The sequence below is a fragment of the Anolis carolinensis genome, chromosome 1 (assembly GCF_035594765.1).
Source record: "Anolis carolinensis isolate JA03-04 chromosome 1, rAnoCar3.1.pri, whole genome shotgun sequence".
NCBI classification, from domain to species: Eukaryota; Metazoa; Chordata; class Lepidosauria; order Squamata; family Dactyloidae; genus Anolis; species Anolis carolinensis.
In genome coordinates this window covers 34,774,826-34,780,825 of record NC_085841.1, presented here as the reverse complement: position 1 = coordinate 34,780,825, position 6,000 = coordinate 34,774,826, and the positions used below count along the sequence as shown (strand labels likewise).

General features: G+C 39.9%; 1 long non-coding RNA gene across 1 annotated transcript in view; it reads right to left on the bottom strand.

The window, feature by feature from the left end:
* Positions 1-286: 286 nt before the first annotated feature.
* The window catches only part of LOC134296686 (uncharacterized), a 49,672-nt gene continuing 43,958 nt past the window's right edge, over positions 287-6,000 (bottom strand). Inside the window, exon 4 of the long non-coding RNA XR_010003509.1 lies at positions 287-1,008. This is a non-coding gene — a long non-coding RNA (uncharacterized LOC134296686). The remainder of the gene's footprint in view (positions 1,009-6,000) is intronic.

The following is a 6,000-nucleotide window of genomic DNA, read 5'->3' as shown; positions in this document are numbered from 1 at the left end:
TAGAGCGGAGGAGGGAAGGAGGAGTTTCTGTAGTCTATAGGGTTAAAGCTGGGCTTTTCCACAAAACATCCCTCTTTCTTTTCCCTTCCTTCAGCGTCTTCACAAAATGTTAATCTAATTGTGATACTATCACTTTGATGGCAATATGACAAGACAGACAAATTTGATTGTATTCTCCACAGAGCAAAGCATATGCTACTTGGGAGACTTTGACAGAAAGAAGGACATAAAACAAATGGAGTTCATGAATATACAATTTTTATTGTACACAGTAGTGACATCCAAACTTCAGAGAATAGGTGGGTGAGACTTATGCTTTCCTATTGAGATTAATGGGTACGTTTTTTAAAAGTGCCAACCGAGAGCACTACAGTTTATGTTAAAATGTCGGCGTGAATAAGAATAATTTTTTTCTCAAGATGAATGATGCATTTAATAGCCGTGAGACATTCGTGCCCAGTAGCACTTCTTCAAAAGAGATTTTTTTGTTGTTATTGTAAATTACATAATCTTAACTGCAATTATAGACCTGTTTAGGTAAAGGTCAAGTTAGTAGACTGGATGATTATAAACTAGCAGGAATATTGGTAAATGTATTCCCTTGGCAATAGCCTATGAATGATTTTAAGCAAGATAATTTTGGGGGGAGTAACTCTATTTCTACCTTAATGCAATATAGCAAGTAAAGACAGCACACATTAACAAAGGGCAAATTAGATTTATCTAAGTAAACATGTCTGTACAATAGGAGTAGTGTTACTGGGGTAAGGACAACCTGAAGGTTAAGAGCTCCATGTAAATGGTACCAATTCATTTTCATAGAAAGGAAGAGGAGGGGCGTCCTTATGAAAAATTACATCTGATGGGATGCAGTCTGTACTTTGCTGAAGTGCACATTAAAGAAGAAAAAGATGTGAAACTTCATCTGTCTCTTGGTCCTCCTTGCCTCCTGAGAAGTTAGCATGCATCCTTTCATTTGTTAAAAAAATGAAGGCTGGGAGGATAGAACTAGAGATGGGAGAAAGCATTGAAAAGAAACTTAGATATTCATGTTATTCTTTCTTTCAGAGTGAGAAGTTCACCTTAGGACTAGTTTCCTAAGACACAGAGGCTCATTGCCTGGTTCACACATGCACAATAATTGCTCATACCTAAATTATTTTTATTTGTACTAGGGCTCAAGGCCTGACAAATCATTTATTTACAAGTAGTGACTTCCAAGTGGAATTAAGTATCAAGTGTCCACCTATATTTTCCTCTGAATTTGAAATTGCTGTTGTAGGCTTGGATTTAGATAACACTTTCACTGATACTGAAACTATAGATCATCTCTGTGAAGATTAATAATAATAATAATAATAATAATAATAATAATAATAATACTTATTATTATTATTATGCTGCTTTTCTTCCATGGGTGGGACTCAAAGTGGTGAACAAATGGTAAAAAAGCAAACTGCATGATACAAAAACACAACAACAGCCCCTCAACCCAAGGATATAAACAAAACCAACACATTGTACAACATTACATACGAGTATATAGAATCATAAAATCATAGAGTTGGAAGAGACCCCATAGGCCATCTAGTCCAACCCCTTGCCAAGAAGCAGGAAATCGCATTCAAAGCACCCCCGACAGACGGCCATCCAGCCTCTGCTTAAAAGCCTCCAAAGATGGAGCTTCCACCGTCCGTGGCAGAGATTTCCATTGCTAAACAGCCCCCACAGTGAGGAAGTTCTTCCTAATGTTCAGGTGGAATCTCCCTTCCTGTAGTTTGAAGCCATTGTTCCGTGTCCTAGTCTGCAGGGCAGCAGCAAACAAACTTGCTCCCTCCTTTCCCTTCACATATTTATACATGGCTATCATGTCTCCATGCAGTCTTCTCTTTTGCATGCTAAACATGCCCAGCCCTTTAAGCCGCTCCTTATAGGGCTTATTCTCCAGACCCTTGATCATTTTAGTTGCCCTCCTCTGGACACATTCCAGCTTGTCAACATTTCCCTTAAATTGTGGTGCCCAGAGTTGGACACAGTATTCCAGGTGTGGTCTGACCAAGGCAGAATAGAGGGGTAGCATGACTTCCCTGGATCTAGACACTAAGCTCCTATTTATACAGGCCAAAATCCCATTGGCTTTTTTGGCTTCTGCATCACATTGAAGGCTCATGTTTAACTTGTTGTCCACAAGGACTCCAAGGTCTTTTTCATACGTACTACTGCCGAGCCAGGCGTTCCCCATTCTGTATTTTTGCATTTCACCTTTTCTGCCTAAGTGGAGTGACTTGCATTTGTCCCTGTTGAACTTCATTTTGTTCATTCATTTTAAATTTATATACCATGTTTCCCCAAAAATAAAACAGTGTCTTATATTAATTTTTGCTCCCAAAGATGCTCTAGGTCTTATTTTCAGGGGATGTCTTATTTCTCCATGAAGAAGAATTCACATATATTGTTGAACCAAAAATGAACATTTATTATATACTGTACAGTAGTTGTCATCACAAACCAACATAACCAAACCAGACAAACTGTGACTCCTGTCAAGAATTTCTTATTACTACCATTATTTCCATGTACAACTGATATGTACATTAACCAATCCTGCATGCTCTGGTGTTTTGTTTGGCGGGCACGGAGCATGCTTCCAAACAAAAACTTTGCTAGGTCTTACTTTTGGGGGAGGCCTTATATTTAGCAATTCAGCAAAACCTCTACTAGGTCTTATTTTCTGGGGATGTCTTATTTTAGGGGAAACAGGGTAAATAGATTTAAAACTAACAACATATTTACCATTGTCAACGAAATCCATTTCTATGGAAATAGTTTCCATACATGATGAATCATTAACAGGTATTGCGACACCAAAGGAACAGTCATCCAATAATGCATATATAAATGGACCAGTTCATATGGTGTGTATCTGTGTTAAGTTTCAGGAGTCAGGATAAATAAAGCCTTTCAAGTCCATACACAGCACCTTTATCCTTCTGTCTCCAAGTCTGTTCATGTGAACATTTTGATTTTCCATCTTTCCCAAAAAATCCCATATGTATTTTTGTATTCATATTAGAAATAGATATATTTATTGAGGTTTAATGACCATATGACTGCATGTGGAGTGTTTTTGTTACAGTTTTCCAAAGTCCACCATTGAACGTGTTTTTCCCCATTGCTGAGTACCAAACAGTATGGCTGGGATCACAGGGTTGTTGTATGTCTTTCGGGCTGTGTGGCCATGTTCCAGAAGATATTCCAGAAGATGTTCCAAAAATATCCTGCTTTTGGTCCTATTTTTGGTTGCCCCCTGTTCCGTTTACTAGAAAATTCCTGAAATTGAAAAGGGGGGGGATATACCATTTTGTGATCCGTCAGCCCAAAGTTTCATTTTCACTCCAGGAAGATCCGGTCCATTGGCAACAGTGGGGGACTCAGCGAGACTCCTCTCTCCATCATTATTATTATGGCTATCAGGATGAAAATGGCCACATTTGGAGGACACATTTATGACTGGACTGGTGTAGGAGTACACACACACAAGCCAGAAGGTAGGGCTGGGGAGGGAATAGCAAAGACTGAGAGTCAAAGAGATGAACTATAAGAAGAAAGGGCTTTTTATTTTGGGGAGAGGGTATACTGGTATAGCACAGAGTACAGAAGCCAGAAGGTAGGACTGGGGAAGTGAGAAATCAAGAGAGTCAGGCTGTTCCCTAACCTATCCTACTCTCAGTCAAGTTAAAGCGACAAAAGGGTAAAACTAAAAAGTATTTAAACAAACACATCCAAAAAGCTCTTCTTAAACTTACAGCCCTGCCCGCCAAATGCATGTCTACCCACCCTAGCAAAATTAGTAAAATAACCAAAGGACTATAAGAAAGATATTAACTAAGAAAATTTAATACAGGAGAAAAGGGATGGAATTCTCAAAAAGCGATTCCTAAGCACTAGTAGCAGCGATGACACTGAGATAGAACATGGAGCTAGCTACCAGCATACGATCTCTCTCTCTCTCAAATGTCAGAATGCCAAAGAAGGGGGAACTCGCCCTGGTATATATAGACCAGCTTTGCAAAAAGACACGTGGTCCCCTTTCTTCTTTTGATTGGCTCTGGCAAGGATAACGGGGGGAAACCGACACTCGCGGCTGCTTTTCTCATGTGACAGCCAGGTGTAGCCAAAGATTGGCCCCCACACGTTCTGTTATTGCTGGCCTTCAGCTGCCCCCCGCGCCCAGCCCATTTTCAGGGATCTGACTGCTGTCTCTCCCAATCCCCCTGAAAACAGTATGGCAAAATAGTATCATGCACATCCCTAAAAAAACTGATTAAAAAAAATACCATAGACTCACCCGGGGGCTCTAGAGATGATCAAATCCATGAATAGTAAAACCTGCAAATGTCAAATCTCCAAATGTGGAGGGCTAACAGTACTTACAAGGTCTTAAAATGGTTTGGGAGGGGCTAGATGGGCTGAAACTGCATCAGTCCTGATGGACCATCACCTCACCCTTCATGTCATTACTGCTGGTCCCAGTGGCCACAATGCTTTGTGCAATGGAAGATGCCACATTCTGACATCAGTAGAAGGATCTACATGATCAGGAAAGGGGAGTGACACAGGCATGATCCATCCTCTTGCCCTGTTCTGATAAATGCAGGGAACATGTGCTTTCTAGATAGTGGAGTTATTCAAATTGGGCCTGACTGCACCTCCCTGAAGCAGCAGGATACTCTGGAGTTCCCAGCAAACTGCAGAGTATCCCTTAACTTTGACCAAAGCGAGGCAAAGATTATTCACCCCTAAAAAACCCGCAGTACTCACTAAAGTCAGCAATATCATGGGAACATCCAGAAGTGACTTTGAGAAGATTCTGAAATTTCTTGTTCGTGTACACTTACCCATTGTAGCTTTTCAAATCAGGTGAAACCTCTCCTTTTTTGGCAAGCCTTTATGGATAAAGTCTGCTGTTTGATTTTTAAAGTACCTCTTTTCAACATGATTTATGCAATTTATCAGTTTTGATATAGATTTGGGATGGTTTTTGAACTATGTTAATTTAATTTAATTGTATTCATGGTTTTCTTAAAAACTGCCTTGAGCACTTATTGGATAGAAGAATGATTCAGAAATATTTAAAGAAATAAATTACAAGAATGCAGATGTGCAGTAAGAGAATCTATGTATAGAGCTACAGGTCTTGAGCTAGATTTGGACTTTCTCACACATATATTATTGTCTTGCAAAGTAATAAAAGCAAAAAGTTATAGGTATCTGCCCAGAGGAGGGTACAAAGTAGGAGCCAGCAGAGGAGAGAAGACAGGACAGATGCCAAGGGAATAGGAGGAGAATATATAAACATAGTTATATATACCTACTCTCATTTCAAAACTAGTAATACTTATATAGGTTATAACAACACTCTTCACCACAGGAGTGATCCATGCCTGGGGTTAATTCTAATTTACAGTTTTAATGAATACATAGGATTTTACTAGACTTTGTGTTAATAAAAAAGCTAATTAAATTAAACACCCCCAGTATTGATGCTAAACTGTAAATGTCACCTCTGAAATATGCCGTCCAGTCTTAAAGCAACACTGTTGCTATCAAACCCATGGCTCTTGTTGCTTGGTAGAGCAGATTTGCTAGGGTGGGCACCCCATGAAGTTGGCTTTGTAAACTGATTCCCGCCCACGCTCCCAGCCCCCCATAACCCTGTCCCCTTTCCAAGCAGGCCACAGTGCAATTTCTGTGGGAAAATTTACAGAATGCCCATCTAACTCATTGTTTCACTTGCCTAGCAATTAAGGGCTCACACAGCAGCCCAGCAGCCTCTGATTCCAGTTGACTGAATGTTAAGCATGACCTCCCTTCCCCTTTCCCCCCTCAGTTCAGAACTCTTCTCATCTTCCAAAATTATGTGAGAAATGATTTTTCATGCTATTTGCATGTTTTAAAGCATCCATCATTATCATGTGCACTGACAGCTTTATACTTCAG